Below are 20,964 nucleotides of genomic sequence, written 5' to 3'. Positions count from 1 at the left end.
TCCCCCCACAGCCTGCCCACAACAGATGCCCCCCACTCTGGAGGGTGCAGGTGTTGAACGACAGGGGGCGGGTTACCCCTACTTGGCGCGCCACTGTTGTGCACACGTGTTAAGGTTACGGACACCTTTTTCTCTCCACCGTCGCAAGGTATTGTCCGCTTTCTCCGACGGCGCCGCCCTACGGGCCGCACGCGATCGACAGGTCACGGTTTTGTCCCATCTACCCCTCTGGGCAAAAGGCACCTCACGAGGTAAGAGGCGGGCCGCACTACTTAAGCACATGCACACACCAGAGTTGCCCGATGTGAGACTATTAAGGGATGTCCCCCCACAGCCTGCCCACAACAGCAAGGAAGTTTGATCTAGCGACGCTTCAATGGCCTTCCTCCATAGTGACGAATGAACCAGAAGAAGGATCCAAGTCGGCGTGGAAGATGAAGGGGTAATGGAATTGGAATCGAAGCATACGAGGTATTTGGGCATCGGAATCTCCTCAAACTCGACTTCTAGTCGAGCAAGGAGATGAATCCGGACCTAATGGGAGTCTTCCCTCGTCACAGCACGTGATTTTTCATTTTGGGCCAAAGAAATTTGTTTCTGGTTTTCTGGGCCTTTTGGGCTGCTTGCACTGGTATCAGGCCCTAAAAGCGCCTGGGTGTTATGTTTCCTGGCCATGGTAGGACTCGGACGTCACGGAAGATGTCCTCCTCGACCAACGTCAAAACTTTAGGGCTATGTCAGGCAACTCAAACGAGCTCTCTTGAACGCCGCAAAGCTTCTGGCATCTCGAGACTCCAATACAATAAGAAGAGGATAAATTAAGGAAAGAAGATGACGAAGAGGAGAAGGCCAAGAAAAACCACTATCAATGAGAGATCACCCCCAGCCAAACAAAAGCCCTTCAAAATAGAGAAGAAGGAAGAAGTCACGGAGCTGAAAACCCGATCGCTCCCAATCCAGTTCAAAGATCCTGATGCCATCGAGTCATGCAGCAATGAAGATAAAGCTGTCGAAAGTTGCACTACCACCATGCTCCACCTTCCTCGCCGCGGACGTGGCCGACCGAGAAAATATCCAAGGGAAGAACAAAAGCCTATGGAGACACTGCAAGAGTTTATGAAAAAGGATGCGGTGGTGGTTCCAAAAAAGGCACGAAATATGGGGAGGAGGAAAAGAAGCCAGCAGCACCCATTCGAGCGGGGGGAAACAAGCCAGCGGCGGCTGCATGATGAGCAGTCGGAGTGTAATAAAGTGGAGTGCATGTATGATATCCCTGGGCCTATTCCAGATCTTTCAAGTCTGGGAGGGCAGGAACGGATCATGGATCTCGATGAGTTCCTTGCAAATTGCACGGAGGTAGAATGATGAGTTTGCTAGTATGGAAGAATACAAGCAATGAAGTTTGATATTTTACGATCTTTCTTGTTGGTGTGTATAAACAAATAAATACAACAGATTTTATTTTATTTGTTAATTTCTCGATTAAGTTGATGAAAATTAAGATTTGTTGTACCAGTTTCTGAAGCCATACTGGACTTTAATTGATCAACTTTTATTGCAATATCAACCAATTTTCCAAGGATGCAAAAAAAATTATTATATATGTTTGGGAAAAATTTAACTCCTGCGAAGCTTTATGTTTTCTTTTTCTTTTCTTTTTTTTGTGGCACATGAAAGTAAACTTGGAAACTTTATGAAATTATAAATTTGGACCTACACGTGTAGGTCATATCAGTTAAGCCCCTATCCAAACCAAAATCACAATGGTCCAAACCGAAATCTGAATATTCTTATGGATAGAATTTCCACTGGTGGTGGTGGAAGGGTATTCCCAAAATAATTCAAGGTGTCCTCTCATCGCATTGATCTACCATATGCGATCTACTATAAATGCATCGGCTTCAATGCTATATTAAACCACCTTACTAGCATAACAAATGATCTGGTTTTGCAACATGAATGAAGCATCTCTTGTCAAAAAAGTAGTCTTCCTTCATTAAGTTAGGTAGTCAAGGGAGCAAAAATACAGTATGTTAGCCACAAACAACAAACTACTTTTGTATTTCCAAACCCAAGTTGATAGGGTCCTTAAGTATCTAGATATCCACCACTTAACCTTCACCCCTCGGCATATTGATCTAAATGCTCCTGTTTAATTGGAATAAAGTGTAAATGTTAATCTACTCCATTGATATAAATTTGCATCCAGATATCATCTCCGATCTTGATACTATAACGGCAAAAACATATTAAAAAATAATGATAGAAAGAGTTGTGGACTCAGATTGTGAGAGGATTCGTGCCGATGTATGTTTACTCCAATATTGATTATTCTCTTGGAAGATTTTGGAGACTTATATATGGGGTGTGATACAGATCTTCTGCCCATTTCTCTGATATGAGGTGACATGATCCTTGCCTGTATTGGTCTCAAAGAAGAGAAAGGAAAGAACAGTACTCGGGGACACTACACCCTTTCTCCTTTATTTAGTTGTTTCATGGTGGGAAGAGTACTTCCAACCTTTGGTAGGCATCCAAGGACAGTGGCTTCTTTAGTTCAAGAGAGGAGTCCGAAGAGAGAAGAAACATCATAGAAGGGAAGAATGCTAACAGATGGAAGCCGAAGTAAACTAATTTCTGCTTCAATTCAACCAAAATTTTGAAGTAAGGTAGCAATTAATAGACAGTGGGAAGAGTGGATACGGGGGGTCGGGTTGGTTTAAATCGGGTTTCTAAAACTTAAATTGAAATCAAACTATCTCTTTTTTATTTCAAAATTTTACAAGACAGCAGGCTTTGCATGAAGCACTACAACAGAATAGAATATTAGCGACACAAAAAAATCATAGCTAACAATAAATTTTTATCGATAATAATTATTAGCGACGAAATTATCGTCGTTAATATTTAGTCACAAATAATGAAGAAAAAATATTTTCGTCGTCAATAATGGATATTATCGGCAAAAATTTTTCATCGTTAAATTTTTTTTTTAAAAATTATTTACGATAAAAAATTTTAGTCGTAAAAAAGAGTAATTTATGATGAAATATTACGTCACTAATAAAAAATAATTATTTATGACGAAATACATTCGTCATAATTAATTTAATTAAAATTTTTTATGAAATTTAAATTTTAAAAAAATATTAGCATCGTAAATTTTTAGTCGCATGATAATTTTCAACATAAATTTTTATCACTAATAAATTATCGATTATTTACGACAAAAGTATTTTCATCACTATTAATTTAATATAAAATTTTAATATTTTTAAACTTATTAAAAAAATTATTTACGACCAAGTTTTTCATTGCTAATATTTTTTTTGATGATCAATATTCATCAGAAATAATTCTATCACTAAAAATTTACACATATTTTTTTAAAAATAATTTATGAATATATATTTTTAATTTATATTTATAATATTTTTTATAAATTAAAAATTAAAATAAAAAATAAAAAATTTACATAAAAAATTCATAAATAAATTTTATCATTTTATTATATTAAATTAAAATTACACGAGATCTGAAATAAAAATAAAAGCTATATAAAGAGACCGTCAAGTGTCAGCATCTGCAGAATGAGAACAGACTGAAAAGAGAGCGCTCGGAAGAGCTCGGACCAACCTACTGCTGCATCATCTACTCCATCTGCGCTATCCGCTCTATCATCTGGGTCTAGAGCAGCTGGTACTCATCACGCGTGCAGCCAACTCATCAGCTCGCTGTCGATCCTCAGTAGCCTGCTTCTGCACCTCCGCCAGTCGAACATCGCAGGCAGTATGGATGTCAGTCCTGGACGAGCATGAGGATGAGGGAGCACTGATCCCATGCCCTAGACCCCTAACATAATAGGATCTCGTACCAAGTACTTGATCATAAATCTCATCATCTATGGTTGCAGTCGAGCCTTAGAGAGGGTGGGATCCGATGCCTATCATACGGTCCTGAAAATTAAAGTTATAGTTATTTTAATTTCGTATTGAAAATTAAATTACGAATAAAAAATAATTAAAAAATTTTATAAAAAGCTTTTGGCTCCCCATTGTCCACTCCTCTGACCGTCGCTGGTTGGTCCGCTGGTAGATATCGATCCTACCAGGAAGCTTGCCACTCTCTGCATCTCTCTATAATTTGAGAATAATTAATTATTTTTTTTAAATAGTTAAAGAGTTAAAATATACTAATTAAAAATTATTTACTATCTGCTCTATATGACGAGAGAACGACCTCGAACCCCCACAAGATGATACAGTCTGTCTCGCCTAATTCACAACGTTTTGAGCACATCGTCTCTATACAGTTAGCAGTCAAATTAATACATAACAAACTGAATTTAAGAATAAATGATTCAATCATTAAACTCTAAAAAAAAAATTTGGATGTGTAATCTGATATGTCGGATCCTCATAATGCTGGCATATGAAAGTCCAATCATCCATAGTGATGCTGTCATAGAGCTGCTACCGCACTGCCTCCACCTCATGATCTTACATCACATGGTACCAATGCTGATGGATGCGGTGGCGATACTCTTTGAAACGTAAATATAAATGAGTATCCACAGCTTACCACACGCGATCCTCTTTAAAATCAATAATATCAAATACACCCTGCCAATAACAAATATTAGAAGAATACAGTACCAATTAAATATTCACAGTATAATTTATTTTACCTATAACTAGGTATAGAAAATCTCTCCCTGAGCTCGTACAATGTGAAGCCAATCGAAAAGCATCACGGAGGCATAGCTACGGCATATGATGTCCAGCTCGATCTGCCACAGCTCACACCATCTCCTAATGGGCTTGGTGTAGTCAGATGGTATCTCAATACGGAGATACTGTCTCGGGTGCTCGCGTCTCCAACACTCTAGAGCGAAGTTCTTCGATGGATCTCGCTCTCGTCTCATCACTAGTGGAGACTGGACTGAAACAACAATAAATAATTCATTAGTATGATAGCTATCCAAATAAAAAAGAATAAATTTTATTATATAAAAGTATAATAATATCACTCGAACCCACCTCAGTTGAACTCGCCTCACTCGAACCTGCCTCCCTGAGACCTGTCAGTGTAGGATCCTCTGACGACCGAGCTGGTGCAACAGTGAAAATGGGTGAAGGTGCCTCAGCCTCAAGGGTAGACTGCGAACGCGAACATCGTCGTCTGTCTCCTGAAGCCATACCTGCAATTTTTGACATATAAATGAATATAATATTAAACAATAATAGTAGAAAATAAATTACATTTTAATGAATAAAATTATATCGTATACCATTATTGCAAGAGAAGATTAAACAAAGAATATAGATCTATTCATCAATATTCGTATCTTCTTCGATGTGTAGGTCCTCCTCCGAATCACAATAATCGACTAATATATTGTCTTCTATCTCATCGTCATTTATGAACTGATCTTCATCCTCTGACTCATCAAGATTAAATATAAAATTAGCTTTAACTTCGTTGGACGGCAGATCAGCCCTATTCAAAGGAGCTGTTATAAGTTCTTCATCAACAAAAAACTCGGCTAATATTTATTCTTCCTCTTGAAAATTTTTTTCTTCATGTAAATTTGAATTTTCATCTATCTCTAATCAGGTTGGTATGTCATATACACCTCTAGGTGTTATTTTTTGTACGACATACCAATTACCTCAATACTTTAGATCCTTCAAATATATTACTTGTTTCGCTTGAGTTGCTAATATATACGGCTCATTCTGGTATCATATTTGTGTAAAGTTTACACTGATAAAATATGTATCGATATGAATATCGATCTTTTTATTGCTAATATCCCACCATTCATATTGAAACAAGAATACAGAATTACTGGACCCATACTTCAGTTCTATGATATCTATCAGTACACCATAATATTCAATCTTTTCTTCTCCTTCATATCCTATCGTAGCAATCTCACTATTCTGGATCCGTTGTTACATTTCAAACTCCCTTATGTGAAATCTCATTCCTCCAATGATACATGATGCGTAGTGATTAACCCTTCAATTGGGACCACATGCTAAATCGTACAACTCATCAATCGCACTCTTTTCTTTATTGAAATACTTATATTTCATCTACACCATAACATAAAAAATTATGTTGGTTCAAATAATTATTTCTATAATTATTAAAAATAACGTATTACTAGTACAACTTACAAGATCATCAAATTATTTTATAAATTTTTTTCTATGTCGATCATCAGCCTCCGTATTATTCTCTCCGCATGGTATACTCTTGTGCTCACTACAATAAGTCATGATTTTTAATTTTACATCGATATAAAAAAATTACATAGAATATTAAACAGTATGCTAAGATGATACTTACTCAATGAAATCTTTAATTTCTTCATAATTATTTAGAGCGAGAAGTGTACCTTGGATAGCTCATTTATGTCCATAAATTTATATCTCCTTCTACCAATGGATCAAACCGTTTGTTTAAATATAGACAGTGTTGGTTCATTGTCACCCTATTCATGATCTGAATTACGATCTGTACGTACGATTGAATCTTGTTTCGATATTGTCAAGGTACATCGAGCAGAATGTGACGCACTCTGTAGCTACGTATGCTTCCACTATAGATCCTTCAGGCCATGTTTTATTGCGTACATATTTTTTTAGGGTACATAAGAATCTACAAATAAAAATAAATTTAAATTTTAGAAATATATTTATGTCTTATAACTGATACGACAATGTGCATATAGTTTCTTTATCTTTCAATAGGATACATCCATCGATAATGTATCGGTCTGGTCAGAAGAGCTTTCTTTGAAAGATACACCATAACATCAAAAACTAATGGTAGAAAATTTTTTTCTAACTTATAAAGAATGAGCACGATATCCTTCTCAAACTTCTCAAGTAAGTTAATCTTCAATTTTTGACAACACAGTTCTCGAAAGAACACTTCCAACTCAATCAATGCAGTTTAAACATCACCACCCAAATAGCTACGTATGACCACAGGAAGTAAGTATTGCATCATCATATGGGAGTCATGACTTTTCATGCCAAAAATATTATCGTCGTTATTGCCAATACACCGCGATACGTTTGAAGCATATGCGTTAGAAAATTTTACGATTTTGAACCATCTACAGAAACTCTTTTTTTGCTTGTTAAACAGCGAATAACATATAGGTGGCATAAAAAATCTATCACCTCGATGAACTAAATGCAATGCCGATCGAATTTTTATTTTCTGTAAATCAAGATGAGCTTTTGTATTATCTTTTATTTTTCCTAGGATGTTCAATATTGTGCCGATGATATTATCACAAATATTCTCAATATGCATTACATCCAAATTATGACGAAGTAATAGCTGCTTCCAATACGGTAGTTCAAAAAAATACTTCGCTTCGTCCAATTCAACTCAATTTCAGTATGCTTCCACTTGCGAGTACCTGATATTTTTTTAAATTAAACATTTCCAATGACTTCAAGTTATTTTAAAACTTCTGCTCCACTTAACTCCTTTGGTGGCGGACACCGGTCGGACTTACTATCAAAGTATTGGTTATAACGGATCCTCCAAGAATGATTATCAGGTAGAAACCGTCGATGATCTATGAAGTATATTTTTCGTCCGTACTTTAAATGTAAGGAGGATGTATCCTTGTTGCATATTGGACATGCCAGATATCCTTTGGTGCTTGATCCAGATAAATTTTTATATTCAGAAAAATTATTTATGGTCCATAAAATCGAAGCATGCAATTTAAAATTTTTTCGACTCATAGAATCATATGTCTATACTCCATTTTCCCATAGCTTCTTCAGATCATCAATTAACGATCGTAGATATACATCAATTTCATTATCTGGTATTTTCAGACTAGGAATCAACAGTGATATAAAAATGAATGATTCTTTTATGCACTTCTAAGATAACACATTATATACAATTAGCATCATAGGCCACATGCTGTAGGAAGTACTCAAATTACCAAAGAGATTAAATCCATCTGTTGCTAGACCAAGTTGGATATTGTGTGGATCACTCGCAAAGTGTAGATGCTTTGCATCGAAGTCTTTCCACACTACGAAGTCGGCCAAGTGGCTAAGTATGTACTCTTTCGAAACCTGTTGCTCATGATGCCATCTCATTTCTTCAGCTATCTTTATGAATATATACAACCTTTAAAGTCTTAGAATAAATAGAAAATACCTTTAAAGTTTGAGGTATCTTCTTTTCTTTTTTGTTATCGATTTTGTACCTAGGCTCACTACATTTTGGACATTCAGTTGCCTATTCGTTATCCTTATAAAATAATATACAGTTATTTTTGTAGGTATGTATAGGAATATAATCAAGTTTCAATTTTCGTATGTATATTTTTGCTTTAGAATACGATTTCGGAAGTCTCTCTTCATCGGAAAGAGCTGCTTTGATCAATATCAAATTTTGATCAAATGACTTTTGACTCCATCGATTTACGATTTTAATATGAAGTAATTTTATCAAAAACTCTAACTTGGAGAACTTTGCACAATTTGAATAGAGTGACTCTCGTGCATCCCTTACAAGCTTTGCAAACTATTTAGAAGTTTCTTCTACCTCAAGTCGGATATTGTGTTTATAATCAGAATTGCCTTCAGATGTACTAGTACTGATGCATATATTTGAACAAATATCTTGATATAAATCAACCAATAGTCCTCCTATACCATCATGTTCAACAGGTTCAGCAGCATTACTATCATCTTCAGTATCGTCATCATCGCGCATAACTTCATTCGGATCACTCTCTCCGTGCCATATCTAGCAAGTATACTTCTTATCTATACCATAACATGACAGATGCTCCTCAGCAAGTGTTATGTGACGATATACCATATTAACACATCTCTTGCATGGACACTTTATCCGACTAGTACTGTTAGCCTTTTACCGTATAAACTCAATAAAATCTCGAACATCTTTTTGATATTCAAGCAAAAAAATATCTCTAGCATTCATCTAACTTTTGTTGATATCCATCTAACAACAAACATAAAAATTATTAACAATAAAAAAAAATTTAGTGATATTCATCCGAATCGGATCCCGATTCAGATTTTTGATCAAATCTCGATCCGAATTTCGAACCAAATCTCAATCCGAATCCAGACACGGATCATTTTATACAAAACAGCATGCATTAAAGAACACAGATTGAATAGTAATACAGAAAATCTTCTTCCGCCAATTTAATGAAGCAAAAATGCATGATCTTATCCATTTTAAATTATTACTAACAAGTATGGCCCTATCTCTTTCAGAAAAATAATAATCTTATTATTATTATTACTTGATATTTTATTTTATTATTGTGAAAATTTTAGTAGTATCTCCCCATGGTTCTCCAAGTATACGATGTGAATATGGTGCCTACGCAATCTATCCACTATATATCTGAAAAATAATGGATAGATAACTGCTGAGTACTATATAATGAAATAAAATATCAACTATTAACAATAATAAGATTATTATTTTTCAAAAAACTTGAATACGGAATATCCAAGAGTCGATTTCGATCAAGATCGACCCTTGAATGAAAATCTATGGCTTAATGTAATTTAACTACTATTTCTAAACATACATTCAAAGATGGATTTCTAATTTATCAAAAAAGAGTAACTCTGCATTGAAACTTTTTCATCAAAAATTTTAGTAGAATTTTTTTTAAAATAAGAATATTTTTTATATTTAATTATAATAAGTAAAAGCATACAATATAGCACACAAAATAATTAAATTGTAATAAACAAAAGCAATGTGCATTATGCTTGTGGAACAATAAAAAATTTATAAATTTCAACAGTAACACTAAACAATTTATGTAATAAATATAAAATAAACTATAAGTAGTTGAGCATACAAAATAATATTAACACAAAATAATAACACAAACTCAATCCCGAGGGCTCGATGATTTTTTATTTTTTTAAATATTTTTTATCTAAAAATAATAAATAATTTTTTATTTTTAAAAATATTTTTTATTTAAAAATATTTTTTTATAAATATTTTTCTCTAAACAAGCTCCGGACTCGGCCGTCCATGGCCTCCACTCCCACGGTGCCGGAGCCATCACCGACCCTGCACCGGTCAAACTCGACCCCCGCGACCCTCGCTCCCGTGGTGCCGCCGTCGTCACCCACCCCTCGCAACCCATCCTCTACTGCACTACCGCCCTCTTCAATCTCCCACTATCCAGATCCCAACTCAGATCCTGATCAGATCCCAATCTGGATCCCAATCCGAAACGGGATCTCGATCCGGATCTCGATCTTGATCCAATTCGGATCGTGATCCAAATTTTATTTTTATTAATTAAATAATAAATTACTTGATTAATATTTTTTTTATTTTTTTTTCTTCGTTTCTTTCTTTCCTTCCTCCCCGACCGACTTTCCTCCCTCCCCAGCCCCATGTTGCCCCCAGCTGCCCACGGCCCCCTCTCCACCCCCGATTGGCCCCCGACCCTATCCCCGCCCCTGTGTCGGCTAATCCTAGTTAAAATATTGAATCATAATCATAATATTTTAAATATATTAAATTATAAAAAAAATATATATTAAATTATAATAAGCAAAAAATATATACATTAAATTATAACAAAAAATATTTTATTATTAATCAAATAATAAAATATTTGATTAATATTTTATTATTTTTTTTAATTTTTTTTCTTCTCATTTCTCTCTTCCCTTTCTCTCCTCCCCAATCGACCTTCCTCCACCGGCAGCCGACCCACACCCACCCCCTCCGACGTGCCACCCACAGCCTCACCCCACTCATTGTGCCACCCCCTCTGCCCTTCGGCCCACGGTCCTAATGCCGCCCATCGCCACCCCATGAAAGCCCCTCCGCCCTCCAGCCACCGGGCCCCACAGCCCCCCGCGCCATCATCCCCGCAATCCCATGTCATCCAAACCTCCTTCGAGCCACCGCCGTCCCTCGAATCCCCACCGCCATCCCCCCAACCCCCAATCCCCGACTCCTGCACCTGCACCCCATCGTCACCTGACGAAACCCAGCGACCCACCCCCGCCCTCCTCCTCGCCCGACGAACCCCACGGCCCCCCCACCCCGAATGACGTCACTCCTTCACACTCCACAGCCCCCCTTCCCCACGATCGGACCCCCTCCTCCCTCCCCCCCCATCGGTGGCTCTGTGCTATGGCATCGGACGTTGCTTGCTGGTGGTCCTATCAACCAAAAAAAAAGATGATGGCAGATTGTACTTGAGGGGGAAGCGACGGCGAGCGACGACGGAGCCGGTGAGGTGTCATCCGTGACGGTTGATGGAAGCGACGGCAGAGCTGGAGAGGGAGAGGGTGAGAGGGGAGAGCTCGGAGGGAGCCGGGGGAGAGGAGGGCTTCGTGGGAAAAAAGGGGGGAGAGCTTCTAGAGAGAGGGAGAGGAGGGTTTCGTGGTTGCCGACGGTGGAAGCGACGTTGACTTGACGTGTATTAAATGAAGAACTATTAGTGACAAAAATTTTCATCGCTAATACTCTTATTAGAGATAAAAATTAATTTTCATCATCAATAATTTTCGTCCAAAATATTTTCACTAAAAAAAAATTTCTTTAAAAAAATTTCATCTAAAAAATTTATGAAATAAATTATTGATGATGGAAATCAAAATATTCGTCGTTAATAAGAGTATGAGCAACAGAAAAGAGGTTTTCATTACTAATAAATACTGTCAAAAAATTTTTTTTTCTCTCTAACAATTTTTTCTTCAAAAAAATAAAAAATTATTTTAAAATAGTTTTACCTATGAAAATTTTTTTAGTTGCTAATAAAAAATTTTTTATTAACAAATTTTTTCTTCATAAAAATTAATTAAAATAATATTTTTAAAACATGATTGCCGATGAAAAATAAATTTAAGTCACAAATAATTTTTTAAAAAAAATTAAAAAATTTAAAGACTATTTGAGATAAAAATTCGATTTACGTCACTAATAATTAAAAAAAAATTCAAAAATTTTCAATCTAAAAGAATCTTCCCAATAATAATTTCATAAAAAAATTAATTTTAAATTTTTTCTACCAAAAAAATTTTTCATCCAAAAAATTTAACAAAAAAAATTCAATTTACGTCGCTAATAATTGTTATAAAAATAGCTCTTCGACTTTCGCAATGGAATGGGCACTATAGGAAATCAATAGCTTTGAGATTTTCGATCTCCAAGGAGCTCGTCTTCTTATTGGAGTCTTCATTTCGAAAGTCAAAGTATGAGAATATCATGATGATTTTGAGATCACGAGAGAAATCTATCAAGATTGATATTGGAGGATAGGATAGGGACAGAAAATTAGAGGTCCAGATGCTCATATATTACATGCATGTGAGGATCGAGCTTGAAAAATTCAAAAGAATTGTGTGAGCATCAAAGATCTAGCAATTAACCAGAATCAAAGCAGACCTACGGGTTGTGCAAATTGTATTATAAACTACAAGTTCATATTATGCTTTGTATTGCTAGAAAGATGAGTGCACGTATTATTTGTCTTCTCATAATTGAAACTCCTACAGAGATATATTTGAGCATCGATCGATATGGAAAGCATGGTATCTTTGAGATCGTGGAAGCCATGCTAGAATGCGCTGCTTAACATATGGTTGCTGCATGAAAAGAGATCCTTTCATGCAGCTTAAGGCAGATACTCTATTAGAAAGATTCATTGATATCACTAGTAACAGTGACAGTGATGAACAGATGAATTTTACGTTGTAAATAACGTATATCTTATTTCATTTAAAAAGATCTATTTATTCTAATCTGCGAATATCGCTCACTTTCATATGATTTTTTCATACAAAAATTTAATTTAGATCATAACTTACATTTGCTTCTTTATCATATAAAAGAACAAAAGATATATACAGCTGCTATAAAAAATAGATGCAGTTGCCTAACATAAAATTAAAAATTTAAATTTTATGATTTTTTTAAATTTTAAATTTTTTTACATATTGACGACGAAAATATTTTCATCGTAAATAAAAGTATTTACAATGAAAATAAAATTTTCATCGTAAATACTCAATTATTTACGATTAAAAATTTTTGTTACAAATAATAAGCAACTTTTGATTTTTTTAAATTATTAATTTTTTTAAAATATTGATAATAAAAATATTTTCATCATAAATAATTGAGTATTTATGATAAATATTTTTTTTCATCATAAAAATTATTTATTTACATGAAAAATTTTTGTTGTAAATAATGTGTAATTTTTATTTTTTTTAAATTTTTATTTTTTAACTATTGATGATAAAAATATTTTCATCGTAAATAATCGAGTATTTACGATGAATATTTTTTTCATTATAAAAATATTTATTTATGATAAATTTTTTTTCACAAATAATGAGTAATTTTTATTTTTTTTTAATTTTTAATTTTTTAAACTTTGACAACGAAAATATTTTCATTGTAAATAATCGAGTATTTTATGATGAATATTTTTTCCATCATAAAAAGTTTTTATTTATGATGAAAAATTTTCGTCACAAATAATGAGTAATTTTTAATTTTTTAATTTTTTTAACTATTTACGATGAAAATATTTTTATTGTAAATAATCAAGTATTTATGATAAAAAAATTTTATCTCAAATATTCAATTATTTATGATAAAATATTTTCATCACAAATAATATATAATTTTTAATTTTTTAATTTTTTTCTAAATATTGACGATGATAATTTTACATTGGGAATAATATTATTTTCAATAAAAAATATTTTTCATCATAAATATTTAAATTATTTATAATGAAAATATTTTCATCATGAATAATTAAAAATTTAAAATTAAAATAAATGATGTATTATTTATGACAAAAATATTCATCGTAAATAATATATATTTACAACGAAATAATTTTTCTATCGTTGATAGGTAATTTTTTGCGATGAAAAATTATTTTTATCATAAATATTTTATTATTTACGATTATTTTTTTTCGTCTAAATACAGTTAGTGACGATAAAAATATTTACATCGTAAATTATTTTATCATAAAAATATTTTTTTCTTATAGTGAAGACTTACTCACCATCATTTGATCAATATCAAATGATTGATATTTACAATAAAAATTAGCTTATTAACTCCATGCATGGGATACAATTTTTGCCGTGGATGGCAAAACCGAATATCTTGATTACGACGTCCTGTGCGTTCACTGTTCTTAGCACCTTGCTACTTTGCTCTACCAACTGGTGGCGGAAGCTTGCGTTGCCAACATGTGGCCCACTGAAGACCATCAGTGCATGTTGGAATGTCATCGTGATATATATCATAAGCGACGAGCCCTACAAGTGCTGTGCCGAGGCTATAACCAATAATGGTGAGAGGCTGAGAGGGTGAGGCATCGAGGAGCCGGGCAATCTCATCGTGGACCTCGTCACGAACTGAGCCGGGGGAGATGAAGAGGCTCCAAAATCCTCACTCCACCATCGGCTCCGACTGGGAGGCAGATGGTGGGAAGGGGCAAGGGAGGTGGATGAGAGTGGCACGGAGGTTCTCGAGCCACTCGAAGTAGGTGACGATGCCGAGGAAGACGATGGTAATGTCGCGGCAGTCAGACGGGCAATCTCGTCCTTATCCTGGCAAACGGCGACATAGCCGATCCAGCTAGAGTGGCCGAAGAGCTGGGCGGGCGCGGAGTGAGCCCAGCGGGGGAGTCGGGTGGTGGAAGTGGTGTGGAGATTGCGGGTGACACAGTAGCCAGAGCAAGGGAGATTTGAGCGATGGAGGAGGGAGTCCTTGGGGAACCGGTAGTTCGCGTAGGAGGAGGTAGGATCGAAGTTGAAAGAGGTATAGATAGCCTAGATGAACTCACTGTAGCGGACAATATCGAAGCGGAGCGCATCGTCGAGTGGTACTATCGTATTTTTCCTTTTTCTTTGCACGCATGATGGACGAAGGCTATATTTAAAATATTATTTTTAGTAGTTACAAAATTATTTATAAAATAATTTATTTTTTTATTAGTATATATAATTTATTTTATCAATAAATATTTTTATTAATTATTAATAAAATATCTTTTTAATGTATGAATGTATTATTTTGTTAATATATTTTCTTCTAAATTACAAAATCCTTTTGTATAAACTTTCTCGTCGCGTCTCTGGCATCCTTCCAAACCTTATTGTTTAGTGCATGCACATGTAAAATGGGGTCAATAAATGAGTTTGATCGGTGTGTTGTTTATAGATTGATTCTTATTTCCCCTCTGCTGCCCATCTTTACTTGTGTGAAAAATTATAAGAAAGAAAAAGAAAAAGCAACCCAGATTTACACCCTTACGTCATGGAGATCCTTTTTTTGCATGATCACCAACCTTTTTCGGGTGAAGGGACTGTCGTCCCGTGCAAAAGAAGCATATTCCTTGCTTCGCGCGAATCCGCCGTTGGATCATCCACTTTTCACATTGAGATCTATGCAGAAGGTGATCTTACAGTGGAGTCACGCGAAGATATAGCAGCGATTCTCTCCCCAATATGCTACCAAATTTACCCACAAGAACCGGAAAGATACACTTGAAAGACCGAGATACGTAGCAAAATATTATGGAGATAAATGTCAAACTCTCTACCACCCATCTTTTTTTGGGTGAAAAATTAAAAAAAAAAAAAAAAAAAGAAACCCAGATTTATACTCTTATATCATAGAGATTATTTTTCACATGATCACCATTCTTTTTCGAATGAGGGGACCGTTGTCCTTATGATAGAAGCATATATCTTCTTTGCACGAATCCACTATTGGGTCATCCACTTTTCGCATTGAGATACATGCAGAAGGTGATCCAACGATGGAGTCATGTGAAGATATAGCAACGAGAGGATACAGCAACGATCCTCTCCCTAGTAGGCTACCAAACTTATCCACGAGGGCTAGGAAGATATATTTGAAAGATTGTGATACATATGTAGCAAAATATTATAGATACAAATGTCAAATAGAAGCTCTGCCAATGTAGATGCTTCCATTTTAATAATATAGCTCTGCCAATGTATTATACTAGCTTATAATACATGAGATGATTTTTTTTAAAAAATATTTTATTTATCTATTTTATTATATATTTTAATATATATTTTAAAAAATAATTAAAATTATAAAAAATATATTTTATGCATAGTATGGATTATAAGTTATCAAACAAATTTTGTGAAGACCGATTATCCTGATTCCGTACAGTCCCTTCATAAAATTATCATTTCTTACTATTTTTATTTTTAACTATTTTTAAATCTTTCTATCCCTCCTTCCTCTTCTCCTTTGATCCTCTTCTCACATACTTCCCAACCCTTCCAAGTCCCAATAGCAAATCCAACAATATTGCCTATCGACCACCACTGCCACCAATGACCGCAATGCCTTTGAGCTTGTGATGAAGTGAAAATATACCAATATAGTGATAGGTGGCAGCCTTGTGAGGTACCGATCATAAGTCGATTGGTAAGCATGCCTCCAACTGATCTCGCGAGGGATTTAAACATTAGAAATTAAGAATTTTTTTTTTCTTTTGATATTGAAATTTTGAAGATTTAAACTTTAAAAATCTTTTTTTTAAAAAAATAGAAATCTAAACTTTAAAAAAAAAATACTATCTTTTCTTTTACTTCTTCTTTGATCCTTCCCTTACCATTAGTATCTTTAATTTGCAGAATATCGGATAATTGGTGTCAATTCTTTTTATGTGAGAGATAATTGAAAATTTGTAATAGAAAAAAAAAAAACTAAGAAGTCTGGATGGTAGAACCCACAATAAGAAAAGATAGAGGGGAAGGAGGAGATCTTTGAAGCCTCACAAGCCTCACCAAGGTAAAAACATCTCCATAGTTTTTCTTCCTCCAATCAAGACCAAGAGCTTGAAGGAGACCAAGTCTAACTTGGGTATTTAAAGGCTAACAAAATTTAATAAAATTCTCTTTTGAATCTAATTAACACACGAAACAAAGCAAACAAAAAAAGGCAAAAATGAAAAAGTGTAGGATGGTCCTCTCTCTATCTAGATTCGAGAATGTGGGGTTTACATGGATTGACGCCATAGAGGGTGGGAGAAAATGAGACCTTTTCTTTCAAGTATACATGTCAAATAGAGGCTCTACTAACACAGAAGCCTCCTTATATCTCCATAAGTATCATGACGCTCGCCCCCCTGACATTGGCTCATAAACTCTCATCGCATGATCTATGATCATTGAATGATCGATCTGTTAAAAGTGGAGCAGCTTCCAAGGGAACATCAATTCTTTTTGAGGAAACAAAAGTGGCCAGTCTTTACTCATATCTTTTTGAAGAGTCGATGATAATCCTGCTTCTCATACAACAATGTGGCAAACAAATATTCCTTCATACGTCAAAATCTTGGATAAAAGAATTTCATTCACCCCCAACACCCAAAAATCTAATTGTAAAGGCAAGCTTAAATCATCTCAATACATTCTAGTGGAGGTACACCTCCTAGCAAATCTGTGATAGCATTTATGTTTAGAGGTCTTCCAATATGTACTGCTAATTCCAATAATGAATGTACTGCTAATTCCAAGATAAAAAGGATCGTCCATTGATGGATCAGAACCCAACATGATCCTCATATGAATGTACAAAAAGACATATACAGCTGCATTAAAATTTTTGCACCAAAGAAGATACATCTGATGGCAATCCTTCACTTGAGCCCAGCTGTTTCGCAGGCAGGGATAATTAATCAGCAAAGAAGGAAACACCACCATGGAAGATTGGGTGCTTTGGATAGGATCACCGCTCTTACGGTCATGTTTCTCATTTGGAGCATCAGCTTGGCTTGTAGATTTAAAACCTTACAATAGTTTGCAGCATTAACTTAAACAGCAGTCATAATTTAATTTTCATCCTCAACTCCGAGTAAATATTCATTGCAACGGTGATACCATGTCAAACTTATAACAAACCAATCAAAAATCAGAAATGGATGGGACAGTATGGGTATCATCATAAAAATCGATGAAATATCAATAATCGATGAAATGCAAGCATTCTCATTGGCCTGTGAAATGTTCTAAGAATAAACATAGGGAGTGAGTTTGCTACTTGACCTCTGTCTACATGTAACCCATGATGAACATGAGATTCCTTCTCAACATCTGATCTCAATTCAATAGCATTCTCATTGCCCCCCATATCTCCAACTGGAGCATTTAGAAGTAGGCCAACAAAGAATATCAACAGAAAGAAAACGGGATTGGAGGAAGAGGAGGCAAACTGAGGACTTGCTCCACCGAGAACCTTCACGACACATCCTTGCAAAGCATCTGATAGAGGAGGTCCTTGGCTACTGGAGGATGGTGTGGAAGATCTGAGTGGAAAATCAGAGGTTGGCTCGGAGCGCCGCCTCGTAGACCTCCACCGTTGTGCCGCTGTAGAAGGGCGATATCTCGAAGAGCATTATATAAGAACGACACCAGCACTCTAGGACATCCACCTTCTCATCATAGTCCCTCCTGACCATAGTGGGGCATCCCCATGAGCGCCCTCATTGCCCGTCTATCTTTGAAGCACTTCGCCGACTCAAAATCCGCTAGCTTTAGCCCCCCACCCCTGTCCAAGAGCATGTTGTCGGGCTTCATGTCCTGGTGCGCTACCCCCCCCCCTCCCCCCTGCTGATGGCACACCGCCATCGCCTCCATCAACTGCACCATCACCTGCACTATCACCACTGTTGCCTTCGCCTCCGCTTCTACCAGTAGCGCCCTTGTCTGCTGATCTGGTCGTTGAGGTCTTGCCTTAGGCTCCTTCACCATGTGGAGCCACTCCTTGTCCTCGTACATGTCTTGCACCTACACGGTGCGCAGGTTCTCAGCGACAGTGTGCGGAGCGATCTTGGCTTCCTGCTCGATGCACTCGAGGTCAATGATATTGGCAAGGGCCTTCTCGATGGACTTCACGATGAACTCCTCCCTAGTCTCTGTCGAGACATATCGATATGCGATGCTGAACCTAGAAAAAAGATCTCTCTCAAGTGCTCTCTTTTCCCATAGATCTCTCAAAAAGATAATGAAATGGAAAGAAAAAGAAGTGAAAAAAATGGTCATCATCTTTCCTTTGTTTTCGTTGATTTTTCCTATGTTTTCTCTTATTTTTTCTCTAATTTTTTTCATTTTCAGGAGTCCCAATTAGGTGGGAGGCTTGGAGCGGCCAAATAAAGAATCTTAGACGATGGGATCTATGAGAAGGAAAGCACCGGAGGGAGATAGGAGGGGAATTAAGGCCAACACCGATGGTGGTGACAATAGGAAGGAAGACGGCGGTAGAGATGAAGCAAAAAAAAAATGCTGCATATGTGGCAAAATATTTTAAAGATAAATAGGATAAATTATAGAAATACCTCCTCAACTTTAGTTCAATTTTATTTACTCCTATACTTTAAAAAGTATCAAACTAGTTCTTTTATTTATCAATATATTTCAATGTGATCCAACCGTTTATTTTACTAACCAAAGAAGTTAGATTTCTCTCTCAATAGATGAAAATATCCTTTATTCATGGGTTGGTTTAGAGGAAGAAAAAAATGAGAAGGAAAAGGAGATGAGGGGAAGGGAAGGAGGGGAGAAGGGAGTTGGTAAATAATGGGTTAGAGGAAGAGAAGGAGGACAAAAAGAAGAAGAGGGTGGAGAGGAAGAAGAGAAAAAGAATGGGTTGCCGATGGGAAGGGACGGAGGTAGAAGGGGCCACCGTGAAGGGGATAACTTATGGGCGGTTTAGAGAAAGAGGAGGATGTGGAGATGAAATGGATAAGAAGGAAGAAAAGGAGGTGGAGGGAGCCCTTATGGAGGAGAAGAGATGAGCGAGAAGGAAGGAAAGAAGCAAGGATATTTTGCCGATGAGAAGAGGCGGATGTAGAGGAGGCCATCTAAAAGGATAGAACTTATGGGTTGATTTGGAAGAGAAAGAGGATGAGGATGAGGAAGAATGGGAGGAGAGAGAGACCACCGGCAAGGAATAGGATGGAGGAAGAGGAAAAAGAAGAGAAGAGGATGGGGAGAAAGATGGAGAGGAAGAAGATGGAGAAGAAAAGAAGGGACGGAGGTGGAGGCCGTAGTGGAGGAGAATGATTTATGAGCGACTTGGAGGAGGAGGATAAGGAGAAGAAGTCGACGGGGAGGAGATGGAGGAATGAGTGGAGAAAGAGGAGGACAAGAAAAGAGAAAAAAAGAGGAAGGGGAGGAGGAGGAAGGAGAGGAGGAGAAAGATGAGGAAGGAAGAGGGAGAAAAAGGGATGCCGGTGATGGAGAAGGGAATCAATCTGAGAGGAGATAGGAGAGAAGAGGGGAAGATGAAGAAATGAGTATTTTTATCATTTTAAAAAATTTTATTAATGGAGATAAACGACTGGACCACATTGAAATATATCGATAACTAGAAGGGCTAGTTTGACATTTTTTAAAATACAGAAGGTGTAAGCAAAATTGAGTTAAAGTTGAAGGGGTGTTCCTAGGGCTGGCAAAATAGGACCTGATCCGCTAACTCGACCCGTGTTCGATCTGCCATAAACAAGTTTGGATTTAAGCTAAATACATTTGGATCATAAACGGATCGACCCATTTAACCCATTTAATAATTGGGTCGGATTTGAATTTTTAGATATATGACCCATTTAACCCGTTTAATATTCAAGTCGGGTTGAGTCAGATAACCTATTTAACCTATTTAACTTATTTTTGATCCATTTAACCCAATCTGTTTAATCTATTTAACTCATTTAAGATCCATTTAATTTGTTTAAAACTTATTTAATCTATTTCTGATCCATTTAATTTGATCCGTTTATCCTGTTTAACCCGTTTAATCTAATTTAATCTATTTAATAAACAGGTTAAATGGATTAGGTCGGATTACCTATTTAATAAACAGATC

General features: G+C 36.0%; 2 pseudogenes; both read right to left on the bottom strand.

Moving 5' to 3' along the window:
* Nucleotides 1-4,841: 4,841 nt before the first annotated feature.
* On the bottom strand, nucleotides 4,842-18,231 carry LOC140850896 (phospholipase A(1) DAD1, chloroplastic-like; annotated as a pseudogene).
* A 41-nt stretch (nucleotides 18,232-18,272) lies between these two features.
* LOC109506342 (phosphoenolpyruvate carboxylase kinase 2-like) overlaps nucleotides 18,273-20,964 on the bottom strand; it is a 6,454-nt pseudogene continuing 3,762 nt past the window's right edge.

This window comes from Elaeis guineensis, chromosome 10 (genome assembly GCF_000442705.2).
Source record: "Elaeis guineensis isolate ETL-2024a chromosome 10, EG11, whole genome shotgun sequence".
Lineage (NCBI taxonomy): Eukaryota > Viridiplantae > Streptophyta > Magnoliopsida > Arecales > Arecaceae > Elaeis > Elaeis guineensis.
This window is presented reverse-complemented; position numbering and strand designations above follow the sequence as displayed.